The sequence below is a fragment of the Embiotoca jacksoni genome, unplaced genomic scaffold (assembly GCF_022577435.1).
Source record: "Embiotoca jacksoni isolate LCO1_2020_lvr unplaced genomic scaffold, fEmbJac1.0.p SCAF_7, whole genome shotgun sequence".
In the NCBI taxonomy this organism is placed as follows: domain Eukaryota; kingdom Metazoa; phylum Chordata; class Actinopteri; family Embiotocidae; genus Embiotoca; species Embiotoca jacksoni.
The window spans coordinates 9,303,799-9,322,222 of record NW_027185425.1 but is presented as its reverse complement, the minus strand read 5'-3'; the positions used below and the strand labels follow the sequence as shown (position 1 = coordinate 9,322,222).

Below are 18,424 nucleotides of genomic sequence, written 5' to 3'. Positions count from 1 at the left end.
GACAGACGTAATTACAAGCTGAGCCATCCAACAGCTGAGAGTCTAAGAGGAAGACAGAGGAGTGTGTGTGTGTGTGTGTGTGTGTGTGTGTGTGTGTGTGCGAGCAAGTGTTTTAGTATTAGTTGAGGAGCTTATGAAAACCCCACCGAGCTGCCTGGATTTTCTGTTCCTAGGATTTCACAGTAAAATGTAAAGTAGAATGCAGAGGGATAAATAAGTTTGCCGTTACATCTGAATTTTGACTCCCCATAGAATATTCAACAATGGGAAGTTAAAGAAAGAGACTTGAAGACCAACTGACTGATATGGGGTCACTTTGTTTGAGGTGTGTGGCTGAATTCAATTGGCAGTCTCAGGTGAGAAAGTTCACTGACATCTCATCATCAATAATGGCAACCTCGCAGTGATGAAAAAACTACAGGGAGTAAAAAAAAAAGCCAAAAGAAAGCTTTATATTTACCCTTTTACGCAAGAGTAGAATCAATCTTTTTTCTGACTTTTAGCAAGAAAGCAAATACATTTATTTCCCCCAAACATTTGCAATAAAACTTTCACTGCCTCACAAACCTGTCCTTTGGTCTTTTCTCTCTCAGGCTCTGTCTGACTACCTTGGAGGGTCAAATATTTTAAAACTGTTCCAGACTTTACACTCCCCAAGGTCAGACTGAAAAACTGGCCTCATAGAGAGGGCTGAGATGTAACAATCGATGAAATATGGGGAAGGCTGTGCTCATTTTCAGACTTTTATTTTCGGTATACAGAGAAGTGGAAATCATGAATCACTTTGCTGATTTGAATCATTTTGTTTTGCTCATTTTACAGATTCATAGTCGCTCATTGTGTCGATCAAAGCTAGGTTACATTCAGTTCATCACATGACAAGCCTTTAGAAACACTGTACACGAGGTTAATAGCTCGACAGGCTATGATTTATAACTGAGCCGGCCTGGTTCTGTCAGATTATGATTGTTTCTGTGGCTTTTCTTGTCATTTAACATGCTTCTAATGAGGAAGTAACATACGGTGGATCATAGCTGATGCTCTTCTTCACCAAGTCTGACATTGGAAAGATGTATAGGGTGTTTCTGAAGCGGGTCGACTGGCCATCAAAGACTTTTAATGCACTTCTTGTTGACTCTTTGATATCTGACAGCAGAACTGAACTCATTTGTAAGAACTTGTCCTTTTGTGTTCTTTGCAAGCTTTTCTCATCATTTCCTGACAACAACCCTTCAAGGATGGCTTTCTGGATGCTGTTTGTTTTTAGGGGGGTGAAGTATAAGTGTCCACGTTTTGGCACATTGTCAGAGAAGATAATTTCATTCAAATTGAAGCCACAAGTTGATTTTCTTGCCAAACGAGTGACTGCATGAAAAAGCCCTTTTACGTTAATCATATCAACGAGTCATTATAAAATCCCTTCCTCTACTCATAACAAAACTGATGAATTAAAAAGGACAAGTCATTTTCTGCTCCCTTTGCTTCTTGGAAGGGCGAGCTGAATTGGATTTGTATGGACTCAGCGGAACAACATATCCACTTATGGAGGGCAATTATGCTGGCAGGAGCACTTCAAGACGAGTCACTCTTCATAAGTCGTTCCGCAGAAATAAATTTTTCCCCAGCCTTAAATTGCAGCACCTTTGTTTCATGCTGTTTGCAGCTTCTAAGGATGGAGGTGCTTGCCTTTTTCATGGTTCCCTTCCATGTAATTCAATTTGTTTGCTGCTTGCTTCCCAGGGAAAAAGCTCTCGCAGTAAACTCACCTGAGGCAAAAGGACTGGGAAGGTAATTTGGAAAGATCCCTTGTTGTTAAGCGATGTAATCACATATAATCTACCATCCTTTTCACAGCTTGTCAATGTATTTATGAGGACAAATACAACTTCTTTACTGCTCTGATAAAACCTCTGAAAAACATTGGTCCACGTAAACATGAAACTGATGTCCTCAATGGCTGCGGAGGTATCCGCTCTTTCTCCCAAAAATGACCTTGCTGCTATCAAGAGTGCAAGCAGAGAGAGAATCAAATCATAAGACAACATTTATAAACTAACTCAAATCTGTATCAATACATGGCTATACAGTCTACATACATGTCCTAAATAATTTTTCCTCAGTTTGAGTTTAACCATTGAAATTGAGTTTTTATTCTTCTAATATTGTACTTTGTTAAAAAACTGCCCATAATTAGCATCATACTTAATCAAACCAGCAGGAATTAAATTAAACCAAAAAGTAAGTGACATACATTGATGTGACTCAGAGTCTTTAGATCAAAAAGGCAGGTTTATCTAGCTTTTCCAAAATAATAATAATAATAATAACAATAATAATAATAATAATAAAAAAAACATTTACAGACTGTTTTTGGTGTAGTAATTGTCTGCATTAGTCTGCACTGGTGTAATTATCTGCATTAGAGTTGAGGGCTAGAGATTATGATTATGTTCTACTCTCTGAAATAGGCTAAGGTTTTCCTTTTTAGTGTATTTCCCTGTAAAACAAGTACACGCACACACAAACAGTAATATTTCATTGAATTTTTTTTCTTAAATATGATAAATTTGAAATTCCGGTTAATAAAATCCATTGGATGTGATTTAATTCTGGCCAGACAAAGAGAAAGCGAGGACACACTCCAATTTATGTTCCCATGGCGCGCACTCACATGCACGCGCACCCCAGCACCACCATATTGGGGGTCATTCGTTACTAATACGTGCATGGTTGGGGGTACAAATCAGCTCGGCCCCGCCCTCCCAGTGACATCCTCGGCTTGTGATTGGTCGCCGTGGTTCAGTAGGAGCGCTGCAAACACAAACTGGAATATGTGAGTGGGCTCAGTGTTTGCTCTGGACGGCGCTGCGGCGACTGTTTATCAGGGAACAAGCGTCGGCCATCCATCGCTCCTCCGGGCGGCTGCTTCATCCTGCTGGGATTTGGCATTTGCTTTCTTTTAAGTTGCATCGTGAACGGCAGCAAAATCTCTTCGCTGAAAGCGAAAACGCACTTTTTCTTTTCTTTTCTTTTTTTTTTTTCTTTTTTTTTTTACGTATGGATGGAGAGGCGCAAGTAGACGGGCAGAGACGCCACTGAGGAAACGCTCTTGTGAAGTTTTCGCTGAGGTGAGTTGAAGCATCGTTCCCGTGCAACTTCATTACCTGCGAGAAAACAGGCTTGTGCGCGGTGCAGAGGCTGTGACGCGCTCATTCAGGGATACTACTTTCTCCCGACTGTGGGGAGAAGGCACGCTCTCCGGGGCACTGGGTTAGTGGATCACGGCAAGGCGTGAACTGATTTCACCAAGGATGCAGCTCACTGGAGGATAAACGCTCATCAACCACTAATAATTTCATTTTAAATCGAGTTTTTTCTGACATGAACCTCTTGCAACCGGACTATCCCATCAAACTGTAAGTTACATGAAGATATGGTCCTGTTTTGGGGTTTCTGAAAATATACTACCTCAGTAAACTGAAGTCCAAAACTGTAAACCACGTAAAACATGGTTTACAGTTTGAGTATTTTGAGCCTCCTACATATTCTGTGAAGTTTTTCATGGGATTTGCCAGTCAGTCCTCTTGACAGATGATGTGCTGTGAGTAATGTCTGCCTTTGAAGTCGTTTTGTGTGTTGTTGGAGACAGAGAAGCAAGTTTAAATTGGGGAAATGGCATCATGATGCTTCAGTCATTGTGTTTCTGTGTGCATGTGAGGATGGAAAGGCAGCTGGATGCAGGTGAAACGTGAGAATGAGGCCAGTGGTTTAAAAAAAAAAAAAAAAAAAAAAAAAAAAAAAGCCTCCCCAAGTGTGTTGAGGATGAGGATCAAAGGTTATCTATTGTACACTGATACTACCCACAGTGGATCAGCCAGCAGAACCAGAGCAGATAAACACAGCAGCAGCAGCAAGATGAAGAAGACCTGTCTTCTGTCAGGAGATTATTTCCAGTTGTTAGCAGATTTCTCCCAGCCAGATGGTCTGCAAATCACTTTTTTCTCTCCTCTGTGGGCCCTACCTACCTCGAGAAAAGTGTGATTTCCTTGATATTTAAAAAAAAAAAATCATGCTGTTTAAAGGCCTGCCAACTGAGTTGACGTTTTCAGCCTGTCCGCCAAGTTGATCAAAGATTTATCAAGCAATCACAAGTCTTTAATTCTCAGCTCCCAACTCGCATGAAAATAAAAACAAAACAACAAGAAAGTATTTTTGCTTAAATAACCATGCAGCTTGCAGCTTTCCCTCTGGCTGGCTTCTTTTTTTTTCCGGAGCTAAATGCTCTTTCAGTGCAGAGCCAGGCTGACTTTGATATGGTTAAGTGGAAGTGCTTTGCATCGCTGCCAGGCTGTTTGGGCCATAGTTAAGCTGTTTGAAGGGGGCTGGAGATGAGGGGTGGTGTTTTTGTGCCAAGCCGAGACGGGCTGCAGGGATGCAAGACCAGCGTCTGTTCCCAGACTCTCACACACAAGCTCTCCCTCACCTTCTCCCTACTTCACCACAGCCGGCTTTTCACTCCCTGCATCTGCTCACCCTTTTTTCCTCTCCCTCTCTCTCCTCCTTTCACTTTCTCTGTCTCACACATGCAAGGACAAACACACACACACACACACACACACACACACACACGCACACACACACACACACACACACACGCACTCATTTCCTTCTCTTTCTCTCCAAAGCCTCATTAAAGGAATTATGACTGTGTGGTTTGGAGGAAATTCAGACGCTCTGTCATTTTGTTGGGTTTTCCCCCAAACTACTAAAACACAACAGTGCAGAGTTGACGTGAACAAATTTTAGGGACCTGCTTCTGATATTGGGAAAACTAGGCTGCAGCTAACAAACACTCTCAGCCAATTCTTTTCGTTATCAGTAATTTTGTGTGACAGCTGCAAGTTTCCCAGAGTCCAAGGTGATGTCTTCAGGTCTTGTTTTGAAAAGAAAAGTAGTAAAACTTCACCTTTTAGAAGCTGGTAACCAAAGAAAGTTTGGCATTGTTGCTTGAAAGAGTATTGTTCACATAAGTATTTCTAATCTATGTCAGTCCTTATTGGAATCCTTTCAGCTGTAGGATTTTCAGTGAAGCAGCGTAGGATCCACTGACACCCTATTGAACCTTAATGATCAACATAAAACTGTGGAAACAACAGTGACAAGCACTGAAATATCCAATTTGAGTGGCTATTTTTCCAAAGTGCAAGTTTTTGTAATTTAAACAAAAACTCAAGACTATTTTCCAGTGATTTTGTATTTTTTGGACAATATGAATAGAGTATATAATAGTAACTTCCAGCCCAAAGACTAATGATATTCAGTTTACTTACACAAAACAAGATAAATAAAAGCAGCAAATCTTCCCTGGAACAATAAAGTTTGGCTTTAAAGTTGATTCAAACAATTAAGCCATTAACCAGTAGTTTTCTTTCTACCAATTCACTGACACTATCAGTACCTCACTGACACACAGCTAATTCCTTAGAAGAAAATTATGAAGGTTACACCAATCCAAAAGAATAGAAATATGACCTGGAAGTGAATTGTTCAAGCAGCCATAATTTCTGTTTCAGTGCTTTAAAGTCTATCGACGTCTCACATAAGGAACACTTGACCTTTTCCTGTCCAAGAACACCCACTTGTACTTTTCAGGAGTGTTGCTTGCCTCTGCGGGTGTGTATGTATTCACTGCATGTCTTTCCATCTGTGAGCAAATGTGTGGGTTTTTTTGGGGGGGGAAACTGAAGGCCTTGCATTCTTACAGGAGGAGTGCCTCCTTAAAGTTTTCACAGCTGATAGTTATTTCTTCAGGAGTTGAGGCTGCAGAAAGTTAAAAGTGCTCCGACGGGACGAGGAGAGAAATGATTTGAGTCGGAAGCTTTGCTCTGAATGCACTGTGAGAGTTTAATGTTAAAGATGACTTGAAGATGACTAAAGACTCCTGCTGGGTTTCCATGATCCAGACTTCCAAATTTAACTCGACCCTCGGTCTGTGTCTGGGAAGCAACTTTGATATAACCCGACACTTGCAAGAAGTTGATTTGGTTCTGGTTCTTTGATGAAACTTTCATGTTCCCTGTGGGAAAATTGGGTCATCCTGTTCACTGATATAGAAGACAGTTGTTTTTGTTGTGTGATGGTGCATACAGACTGGTATTATTTTAGAAACAGAATTGTTTCTCAACTTTTCACAACTCCAGCTTGTAGAAAGTCTGTTTCTGCAAAGTGATTCATCTCACGTAGAGTTAACGGGGACAAACACGTCAGAGGTTATCTGGTCTTAAGATGACAGTGTGGCCTTATTAGCCTGTCCTGACACGTCGAGCCCGACAATCACTGCTTCCTCAGTGGGCGGGGTGGGAGGTATTTTGTGTTTGTTGGGAATTGCTGGCGTCAAGAAGGTGGGTTGTAGGCTGCTACACTGGGGTTAAGTGGTATGTGGAGGGAGGGGCAGAACCTGGAGGTAGAAGGTTGGCTGTGGAGATGACCCGACTGGAAAGAATGAGGAGTGGAGGTGGGAGATCCTCAGGGGGTGGCGGGCGAGAAGGGAATGGAGAAATAACAATGGAGAAATGGAATGGAGAGGAGAAGGGATTTGAGCCACACTATTAGTTTGCACTGCTAAATTTGTCCATCCAGCACAACTAGTGGATGGATTTTTTTTTTTACTGACGTTCATGATCTCCATTTAGATCCCAGACATTCACTTTTAGTGGGAACAGTGTCGTTGATCACCCTTCTTCGCCAGTGCATCGAAGTCTGGTGTTGGTTTTGTTGTGGCAATTCTCAGAACAGATCTGAGGTGTTCATCACCCAACTGGGATCTGTGGGGTGCTTTGTTGGTGTTCATCACACTAAAAGTCTGTTCACACACGTACGTAGAGCCAAACAACACCAGCATCATCTGTGCCATCTTCTGGATGTTTGGAAATTTGGCTGCGCTTAATGAAGCATAAAACTCATCCGGTTTAAGAGAGTTGAACTTCTCCTTTAAGACGGTGTCACATTGGAGATCAATCAGTTCCAACTGCAACTCCTGTGGCGTCATTTCAGGGTCTTGTGTGAAGGGACACGACACCAGCTGAAGTGACTTGTCAATTTGTCCAAAATCAGAGAACCAGTGGCAGAATTCTCCGTGCAGGTCGTCCAGTGATTTCCTGTATTTTTTCACTTGTCGAGGGGCGTCTTTCAGCGTAGCCGGTGTGGGGAAATGAGCGAATGACTTGTTTGACATTCGCTTTGAGAATAAAGCTAGCTTGGTTTTGAAGGCTCTGACATTTGTGTACATTTCATGGACAAACTGGTTTTTCCCTTGTCGCTTCACGTTCAGCTCATTCATGTGTCAGTATGTCCATACATTCGTCTGACATTCTGTTAAAATGTGTGTCTGGAATAATTATTTATAAATTGCACAGGTCTAGATCAAGATTATTGTTGTTTTTTTGAGTCATATAAAAAAAATTACCATTGCCCCCAATAATCAAAAATATAATTGGCCTTATCAAGTAACCATGCTAGTCTTACAGCCTCACAGAGCTTTTACCAAAGCAATAGCCACTGCGGTGGGCCACAGGTCAGGAGGTCAAATAAAAGCATAGAAAAGTCGCCAGTTGTCCACTACCCTCACATGCCGTCTGCTTCTTATCTTCTTTCCACCATTCATGTTTATCTCACTTGTTCTTCAAAGAAAAACTGAAACCAGCACCTGCTGTGTACAGGTGAGCGTAGCTGCAGTAGACTTAGCCTACAGAACAGTTAAAGCTGGACTGTGCCGTCCTGAGACACATCACAGCTTTTTGGGCCACTGTTGAGAACAGTGCTGCTCAAACACAATCCGCCTGTGAATGAGAGAGAGGAGAGATAGCCAGCTACATCACATGAAAGTCACAACACACACACACACACACACACACACACACACACACACACACACACACACACACACACACACACACAAACACATGCTTGTAAGTGTGTACGTGTCTTTGTGTGTTTTTTTGTCTCCTGACCGCATGCGTAAGAAGCAGTGATGTATGAAAATGATAATCGGAACAATTATGTGTCGCTAATAGACTAATGAGCTGTGCGTGTGTGTGCACGTGTGTGCGTGTGTGCGTGTGTGTGTGTGCGCGCGCGTGTGTGTGCGTAAGCGTGTGTGCGCGCATCGGGGTGAGTGCTTATATAATATATATAGATATATAATGTACTGTATAAACTGTGCATTTTATATTGTATATTTTATGTTTATATTTCTTACTGCTATTTACTGCTATTTTATTGCTTTTCTATTATTATATTCTATTCTAGTATTTTATTCTATTATTTCTATTATTATCTTATTGCTTCTGTATGCTGCTGTAGCGAAAAAATTTCCCCTCGGGGATTAATAAAGTAAATACCTACCTACCTACCTACCTACCTTACTGATCTACCCCATGGGTTTTCTATCTTTTATTATTTTATTTTTCTATCACTTTCCCTTCCTCCCTCCTCCACTGGTTATCTCCCTACTCCCTTCCCATCTGTTTTCCCCTCCCCCCTCCCCCTCCCCTACCCTACCCTCCACCATAGATACAGACGAAGAATTTATGGAGGGGAGTCTGAACCTATACCCACCCCTCCTCCCGTTGTCTCTGTGCAGATCAGTTCGGCATTCCTGCTGTGTGTGTGTGTGTGTGTGTGTGTGTGTGTGTGTGTGTGTATATATGTGTGTGTGTGTGTGTGTGTGTGTGTGTGTGTGTGTGTGTGTGTGTGTGTGTGTGTGTGTGTGTGTATGTGTGTGTGGAGGTGTTCCCCTTTAATCCTTCAACAACTGTGTCACCATGCTATGAGAGGACGCACATGCACCTCATGGTACATGCTCTCCACTACATGTCATGTGTCATGGCACTTGACATGCTGGCACACACACACACACACACACACACACACACACACACACACACACACACACACACACACACATGCATGTACACCTACCTCTGGCCGGAGCAGCCGGGGGTTGTAGCGGCATTATGATTCCCATAAGCGTTTTAGGGTCCTAATCTGATAATCTGTCTGTTTTGGTATTTGGTGCGTTCAATCTGCAGAGTCCAGCAGCTGGAAGAGACACTATTGGTTCGCGTCTGTGTGTCATGATCGTTTTATGTCTGTTGCTTTGTTTTGACGGCGTGAAAACAACACAGATAACAGACTGGTGACACATCCAGCGCCAGCAGTCCTGACAGCTTTCCTCCTATTTATTGGTAATAAGTTGCGCTGTCAACATTTCTGGGCTGCTGTGATGGATCTCTCAGCAACGATCAGTGCTGTTCTTGTCTTTCCTGCCTCCTGTCTCTGCTTGTATGTGTATTATCCCTGTTGTCTCTTCCTCTTCTTACTTGTGCAGATTTTTTTTTTTTTTACAACTCATCTTACCCAGCATCTGAAGCGCAGCACTGTGATCACACTTTATCCCAGACATCTCTGCAACTTTTTGAGAGAAGACTATACTTGCACCTGTGATTGGTTTCTTCTGTCATAAAATCGTGTTTCTTGAAGCACCAGGAAGTGGGTGTTCCCATTACCCAGCTGCCTCGTGGGGCCATGACACAGCTGTGTGCTGAGAGATGAACTGAGAAGGGGAGTAATGACACCACTCCTTCTTCCTGAGGGGAGTTGTCGTGAGAACGACTGTTCACTCTTTGAACTGCTCATCCAAAATATGTCCTAAAAGGTCTCAGCTGCTCGTTGTGAGGATTATGTTTCGATACCATCATCACCCAGAAATGTCAGTTGGAGCCGGAAATGCAGCGAATGTAGTTTGTGCTGGACTGATTAGTTGATTTAAAATTAGCCTAACTAAATGTTAGTAATCAATTCATCACTTTAAAAGGGCAATGAGCGACACAAGTGGGCCAGATAACCGAGACGAGAGTTTTTTAACTGACAGCCTGTCGCAAATTGGAGGTGTTTGAATGACATTGGTAAACCTGGCATCAGTCTAATGACAATGACAGGTTGCATTATGGGAACTGAAGGAATGGGGTTAAAAAAAATCACGGCATTTCATCTATGATGCTTTCAAGTCGTTCAACTTTACAGATGACCTATACAAAATCAATGGACTTACTTATTTAATGCCAAATATTTCTAGTTTCCAGCCCCTCCAATGAAAGTATTGAAAGGTTTTCCCCTGATTTTCTTAATTTCTTTAAGGGATTTTCTTTTTATCAAATGGTGGGCAACACTTCAGGATCTTGGTAATGGGAATCTGGAATTAAAGACAAAAAGGTCATGGATTAATTGATATGAAGCTAATCATTAGTTTGCAGCCCAGATGTAGTACTGACCAGGTTTACTTAATGCCACATCAGAATAGGAGATTTTGGAAGGTTTTTTTGCATTGCAAAGAAAAAGTCAGCACAAAATTACAAATTAATTTTAGCTATAAAAAGGGCATTCACAGCATGAAGAGCAACAAAACAGAAAGTGAGTGTGGGTGGGGAAAAATATTCCTGATGTAAATGGTAGTATAGAGTTTTTTTGTTGTTGTTGTTGTGATAATTATGGTCTGAAACGATGAATAACAACGTAAGGGACTCAGCTGCACATCGGCAGTAAGCATTTACGTTTAATATCAGTTGTCAAGTATCAAAGAAATATGATTCAGTTTCGTCAGGTGCAGCACAGGGATCACTGAGTGTTTGAGTGGTTCTTGACCTTTTTGCATGTCCTCCTCTCCCTCTCATCTTCCCTGCCCCCCTCTACTTTATGATGCAGATAAAAACTGATGCACTATAAAGAATAGTAAAAAAAAAAAAAAAAAAAAAAAAAAAAATGGCAGTAATCCATACAAGAGAACATAGGAGGACCAGATGTGCATGGTGAGCAGGCAGGTGAATGAGTTTGTGCAATGAGCAGCACATTGGCTAGCAGTGCGGTCAGCGTCTATACTACACTGTACTCCATCAGTGTTTTCTAATGTGCTGCTCTTGTTGTTTTACGGTTTCAAGTTCTCTTCGAATTACGACTGAAGTACTCCTGTGACCAAAATCTAAATAATTAACACGGAACTTTTCAAGTAGGCTGTGTTCTCAAGTATGTAAGCATCTTGGTTGTAAGAGTGTTTAATTTCCAATCTCCAGAGCTTTAAATTATACCTTCAAAATATACCTCCGAGTTCCTGAGTGCCCCGCTCCCTGCTGAGTTTTCACTCCCAGCAGCATGATAATCCCCACAGTTGTAGTTGAAATATGTGAAACCAGAGTTTAGGGAGAAAGGAACAATCGTCCCCTCCAGTGTATGACTCTTCATGGAGAGTGCGTTTCAGGGACACGTGGACACATTTCTATCATTTCCCGCTGCCTTTTTTCTACTGCTGTGTGTTAGTCTTTTTTATTCAGCCGCTCTGTAAACCGTCATTCTACTGTTGACATTATGCTAATGGTTTAGTCAGGGCTACAGGAGGAATGAGTGGAGCAGAAATCCACCATGACTGCTGGCTGTAAATTACACCCACACTGTTTATTGCATTGAGAGAGAGAGAGAATGAGAGAGAGAGAGAGAGAATGAAATGAATATAACCAGAAAGCACGTTATGTATGGATGTCGGCCATAGTGTGTATTTGGCTCCTCTCATTGAAAAATAGTCTACACTTGTAGCATAAATTGCTGTTTTCTGAATTCAGAGTTAATCACTAAGTGCAGTTTTTAGACATTTGTGCCCAATAAAACTATTGTATATCCCAAAATAAACAGCCATGACTTATTTTTTTTTCTATAGTGTGTAATTAGTAACTACTTTCTGGAGACGTTTCCTTTTCAGCCAAACGCAGCTGCGGCACACCTCTCACTTCTTCTATCTTCACAGCTCATACTGCCCAGTGATGAATTGTGACATACTCTGAAGCTGACTGGCTCTTTTTTTTTTTTTTCCACGATTGGCTAACTCACACGAAGCTGTACGACACTCTGAGCTCTCATTATCACAGTAGCTGCTATCAGTGAAAAGAATGTTGTCTTTCCCTGCGAAAAATAAGGAATGGAGCTGAAATAACTGGCATAATCCTGTTTGCATTCCAGCGCTGCAGCATAGGTGGTAATTCTCGATCAGAGTCACGCATAATGGACAAATCAAAGAAGTGGAGCAAGTAGGGAGCTGGTTCTCATGCTGACCCAAAGGCAGGCCACACTGATTAGTCAGTCACATATTAAAGCAATATGCATGTCACATTGTGAGGAGGAAAGATGTAAAATGACAATGTGGAAGGGATAAGTGACATTTTTCAGTCTTTAAAGGAAAATCCACTTTAGCATGGTTAAAATAGCTGTTAATGAAGTTTATGCCTTTCAAGACATGGATTTTCCTCTTACATTTTGCACAAGTGTTCCCGGTTAATCGAGCAGATGTCTGATTGATGAAAATGTTCTTTCTCTTTCTGCTGATATTGTTTGTCACCTGCGTTAATAGTAAAGAATAAAACCTGTTTACACTTGGTGCCTTTGAATATTAGTGAAATGTCAGAGGTGGAAAGAAATGAGCTTCAGCTCTTGTTAAACATGGAGGCTCAAAAGAAGAGAATTGATCACTGAACTGATTGAAGTGGCACCTAAATGAATCATGATTAGATCAAGCTAATACTGACCAAAAGTATATCTCCCCTTTACCTGTTTCAGAAAATGTAGCATGTGTGTGCGTGCCTGTGCGTGTGCGTGCGTGTGTGTGTGTTTCTGTGGCAACATCTCCGACCTGTCATGACCGTCATGTGACGACACTGGCACTGACCCCTTTTTTCACACTCAAAGTAGAGCAGAATACAGCAGAGACTCTGTTCGATTCCCACAGTCACGTGTCCTCTGCAACACATTCAGCTCCCAGTCTGTCTCATAATACACCGTTCCCCTGAGTCACATGACTGAATTGACTGTCAGCTGATTCTTGTTATTATTTAGAGAGTTTAGACCAGTTTAATGTTGACCTGATAAAACTTGGGATGTTTTTTTACGAAATCAATCTCCATGGGAGGATGTCTGAGATCAGGACAGTCGGACTATTTGGGTCAGGATTTTGGGCAGTTTGATTATTTTTGTTCAGAGACGGATCTGATACACTGAAAGTTCAGTCAAACACAAGTAAACAAAAATTAGAAGTAAAACCTGGCATTTGGAGAAATGGCTTATTTGATGACCTACTAAGAGTTTAGTACACTTATCAAGATCAATACCAGCTGCTAGCACCCTGTTTCCTTTCTTTAAATAAAGCTAAGCAGATGCTGGTGGAAGCTTCCTGTTGTCTTGTTGACACTGCTCACTCCAAACACTTAAATCAGTAATCAAATCTTCAGCCAGATTCAGTTATCTTTTTTGTTTTGCTCCTGTTTGGGTCTCACAGGCTGCTTTTTGTGAAAGGGGTCACGAGTTACTTTGTGTGTTTTGTCAAACATTCGAGTTGATTTCAAGACTTTTCTGCCATTGTGGCCTTTTAGAGAGACATTGTAAAACGACTTTGTGAACATCTGTAGAGAGGACTATTGACTGATTTTTGTACCTGAGATACACTCACTACATACCAGCATCACACAGGACGTGTTGAAATATCTGTATTGTCTATTGTTTCTTTTGTTTTCTGTGTGCTGTGATTCCTGGAAATACGAGCTTTACTCAGAATGTAAAAATGTTTATGATCCTACAGCTGATGGGGTAATCAGTCATAACGGTCTGTTCTCAGGTTCAAAGCTGTTCGGGAATTCCTGCCTGTCACCAGGTATCGTTACTCACACCATCATCCCCAGTCTGTGAGGGCACGCAGGTATGCCAGAGGGAGATTAGTTTACAGGGACGGAGATGTTAGGCTGCTTGTTTTCTGAGTTCAACATCACTTGTTTACATGTGATGTATTATCACCTTTAGTGTTGTATATTTAATCATCCTTCAGATACAGAGGAACATTAGCTTTAGCATGTGTCGTTGGCTGGCTGATTAAGTCCAATACACTGTTCCTTCTTTAGCTGCTCTTTAGCTGCTAAATGTTCCACTATGTTCACCAAAGAGTCACTATGTCTGTCTGCTGTTTGTTTCTGAGCAGGTGGTGGGTTAATCAGAGCTTTTTTCACAGCTGCATGTTGTGGTTGAAAACAAAACTCCTTATAGCGGTGATATTTAACCAGAACAGAAAAGTGGTGAGTACAACAACCAAAACGACGAGCTAAAAGAAAAGACGATAAAAATCTCTGTGGAGCTTGGGAAACATGGTAGTTTGATCCATTGTTGATATAAAAATACTGATAATATCAACTTTAATTTCCTCCATCTCACATAATGTACAGATATTACATTCATGTTTTAAGTAAAAAATGAACATGAGACTCTCTCTGAAATGAAACTTTCTCCTCATTTGATTCCTTTTCAGTGTTTTCTGACAGGGAAAACGGAGTCATTTTTATTGTGAAAGATGTTTCATCGCACCTCACAAGGTGATTTTTTTTTTCCTGCCTCTGCCTTTTGCTGATTTTTGAGAAGCCTCTTTAGGAAAGCTGAATAAAAACCACATCCTCGGGAGAAACTTTCACTTCTCCACAGCACTAAGGAAAGGATAATGAGGCTCCCTGTTCCTGAAGTACTTTTGCCTCGTAAAAAGCAGCTCTAAATGCTCGAACCCTGAATTTGGTTAAGAAGCAATATCATGAGTTTTCTGCTGAACAGTGGTGTAGAGGCAAATTTGCATGTGCGCCACTCTGGTGTCACCTTTCCTGAACATAACTGTGAATCAACATGTTTTAAACCCAGTTAAGCAGAGATGTTTAGTAGGTTAATGGCACATGTGGTGAAAGTGGGATTAAAACATGCTGCCTTTCATCCCGAAGTGAATCTTATGTACTTTATGCATGCATGGAACTATCAAAATTTTATGTTAAATTAACAAAAACAAAGCTACCTCAGTTTAGTTTTGACTGTTGAGACATTTTGGAGGTTTATTACAAGCTGAAGTAACCAAAGTGAGTACTGTACAGTGTCTGACACACTTGTTTTCAGTTTTGAACAGGATTACAGAGAGAGAAACGACGTTGTATGTTTTGGCTCAGGGATGGCAGCCTGCAGCCAGTTTTAGCCAAATTTGGAGCTACACCAGCAGTCGTCCTCCTCACTGAACCATTTCACACAAACATAAACTCATGGATAACTGCGCAGCTTTCAGGCACACGCCTGCAACCTGCAGGCTGTGTTGGAACACATTACTCCATTTACAGTGTTATGTCGACATTATATCATCATCACTCTAATCTTATTTTGTTCTATTTCTATAGAAGCTTTATTGTTTGTCTCTCATAACTAGACTGCTACTTTCTCCTGTTCTGCATCAAAGCTCTAATCACCTCCTGCCTGCTGGACTCCTTTTTTTCCTTCCTGTTTTTTTCTGCACATCCTGTCACATTAAACACAAAAAAATAGAATAAAAATAGAAAGAAAGAGACCATAAAAAAAGCAGCTTGATTGTGCTTTTTATGACATTGTGGACACATTTCAAGCAACATCTGTAAAAACTGCTTTTTTCCAAATTAAGGTTTGCTGCTTTAAAAGCCTCGGCCCTGTAACACGAGGGTGTGTGTGTCCTACTTCTTGGCAGTTGGCTCATAACCGTTGTTTTACGTAACACACTTCATCCCATTTTGTCTGCTGTTGCCATGGTGAGGCTAATTTATACAGGCATTAAGAATTAGGCTTCTCTTGTTAACATGCACTGCAGGGTGATGCTGTTTTTTTCACTGAAATACACACTCGCGCACATTCAGAAGTGCACACACACACATTCTGAGGGTTGTTCAAGAGTTAAATGTGGGTGTTTGTGTGCGTGCAGCTGTTTGTGAGTTTGGAAAAGAGGAGAGTGATTTGGGCACAGTGAGCGAAGTGTAAGTGGGTGTTTTTTTTTGCAGAAACATTTAGCAGCAGACGAAAAGCTCCAAATGATTGATGTGATTATTAGTGTGAATAATTTAGAGACGAAGCAGGGTTTGTTTGCATACAGTAATAATACAGACTTATTTCTTTTATTGAGGTGCAACCTATTTTGCACTTTTTATTGTTTTAATGCCTAAAAATGATTTTCTTAACTAATGTGATTCTCACCTCTCGCTTGTTTTGTCATGGCTGTGGCTAATAGCTTGTTCAGGGTTCTCCATTGGAAGAAAAAGGGCCTCTCGTTTCTGAGTACCAACATACTCTGGATGAATGAAATGACAGACTGAGGATGAGTGAGAAATGGGGAGAAAACATTCAAAACAAGAGGGAGTTGAAGGAGAAGAAAGTGAGTCATCCTGTCACTGAAGGAAGGACCTCTGTGGGACAAGTGTTTGCAGAAATCAATTCAAATATCTGAGTCACCTCAACACAACCTCCCAAACATGAATGGTGGATTCAGAAAATTTGAAAAGCGGTTGCTTTGTGTGCTTCTTGGGTAGATGTTTGAAAATGTGGCTGCTGAAATGCAACAGAAGGAAAGAGTGTTGTTGAGTGTCCAGTCTGACCCTGAGGGTGAAATCAGAGTGCACAACCTCGTGGTCAAATGTTAAAGAAAACCCACCTTGTTGCGCTCCTGACCCGATGCTCCTTCCTTCAGTCTTGGAAAGTGACGTTCTGTCCCTCCTGAAACGTGAATGTCACTCAAAACACCTCAAGCTGCTGATTACCTCATTGCTGTAGGCTTTCTGAAGAATTTCAAGGGTCTCTGCGTTTGACACAAAATTTGACGGGCGCTTTCTGTTCCTGTTCTTGGAGAAAACCGGGTGCTGATATTGATCAAGTGTCGTAACTTGGAATACATACTCGCAAAGGACATAGCTTCCCCTTCCTCTGTGGTCCAGGTGCAGTTTCGTAACCTTTTGATCAAGCCTTTTACAGTTAGCTTTTTTTAGTCTACGTCAGTGGATTTCTTTCCCTTCTCGTTCTACCCTCAGATGCTCTCTCTTCCCTCATTTACTTATCCAGTCTGTCCCTCAGCCTTCAAGCACTCGTAGTGCACACACACACACACACACACACACACACACACACACACACACACACGCATGGGTGGGACTAATGCATTAATGCAGACGGCTAACAGCAAATTGATATTACAGCAGGTGTCCTGCTCTCCTGCCACCTCCCCTTCACTAATTGTGCATTTGTCATTTTTCCAGTCTTGCCAAGCTGAAGCTCAGCATACTGAACAACCTGATGCTCACAAATTCCACAAAAAAAACCTCACACTCACAGCACACTCATGAGGGCATTTAAGGCTGAGATGAAAGACCAGTGAATGGACTGACTGGCAGCTGTATTCAACACGGGTAACGGCTGGCGCCAAACCAGAACACACTGCAAGTGGGCATTGTCGCTCTCGCGCTGAAAGGCTCTTTCGACAAGATGAGCAGTGACACTAAGAGGTGCTGAGGAAAGGTTTTTATGATTCAGTGGTTGAACTCAACTCTTTGTGAGGAAGTGTCTGTCTGTGTGTGTGTGTGTGTGTGTGTGCGTGTGTTTCTTTATCTGCGATGTAACATTGATTCAAATGCGGAGTTTGTTTTGAAGGGGCTTGCTGAGTCTGGGAAAGGTTTTAGGGAAAATCCAGAAGCCTGAACGTGAGAGCAAACCACTCATGGCAAGTGTCTGTGAATCTTTTACAGAGAATTAAGAGCTTTAACTTGCAAATAGTGAAAAATATCACAATTGTCCATTATGATACCTACAGGTTTTAGTTACAATTTATCATAGTATGTAAAAAAAATATTTTTTTTATAAAATGTCTGAAAAGATTAATTATTAAAAGACTCGCTGATTATTTTTCTGTTGATTGACAAATTAATTTGTTATCTGATCATTTCAGCGCTTATTTAAATGTCAAAAAACAAACGGCTGATATTCATTTATTGTGTTTGTAGCAGCAGATAAACTTACAGAACTTAGAGCACACGTTGTGAATACAGGCTTTTTCTTTGTTTTGGGCGGAGAGCTACCAGAGATGAGATGGTTTTCTTTTTATAAAGTGCCACATTTATCCAGCAGTGGCTGGTCAAGTCCCCGAACATGAATGTAGGACAAACACTGTTTGAATTTCATACAATCTCCACATTATAGTCAGTGAACACACTGTGTAACTTTAAAAGTTTAAAACATGAAGCTATTTTCCCTGTTTGAATTGTGTGAGTAGTGTTATTTCACATCTACATGTATTCCCCGATGAGAGGAAAAGCACCCCGTATTATTCCCTTGAGGCCTCATCATGGGAAGAGTGAGCTGCCATTTGGGAACATCAGGATATTGATGGAACTTCAAAGTGAACAGCTTAAACCATCTGGTATTATTGTATAAAGAGTTTAGTTTCAAGTGTCCACATCTCCTCGTTCTCCATGATTGTTTCGTCGTCTAAATCTGCAGGAAATATTTCGAAAATGATTAAAGTGCTGTG

The 18,424-nt window shown here is 41.3% G+C and overlaps 1 protein-coding gene across 6 annotated transcripts in view; it reads left to right on the top strand.

The window, feature by feature from the left end:
* ripor2 (RHO family interacting cell polarization regulator 2) overlaps positions 1–18,424 on the top strand; it is a 62,050-nt gene that overhangs the window by 16,838 nt on the left and 26,788 nt on the right. The window contains exon 1 of one of the 6 annotated variants that reach the window (XM_069175890.1): positions 2,861–3,128. The exons of the other annotated variants lie outside the window; for them this stretch is intronic. The gene's annotated coding sequence lies outside the window, so the exon portion shown is untranslated. Of the gene's footprint in view, positions 1–2,860; positions 3,129–18,424 lie in introns of those variants that run through there. 6 annotated transcript variants of the gene reach the window in all.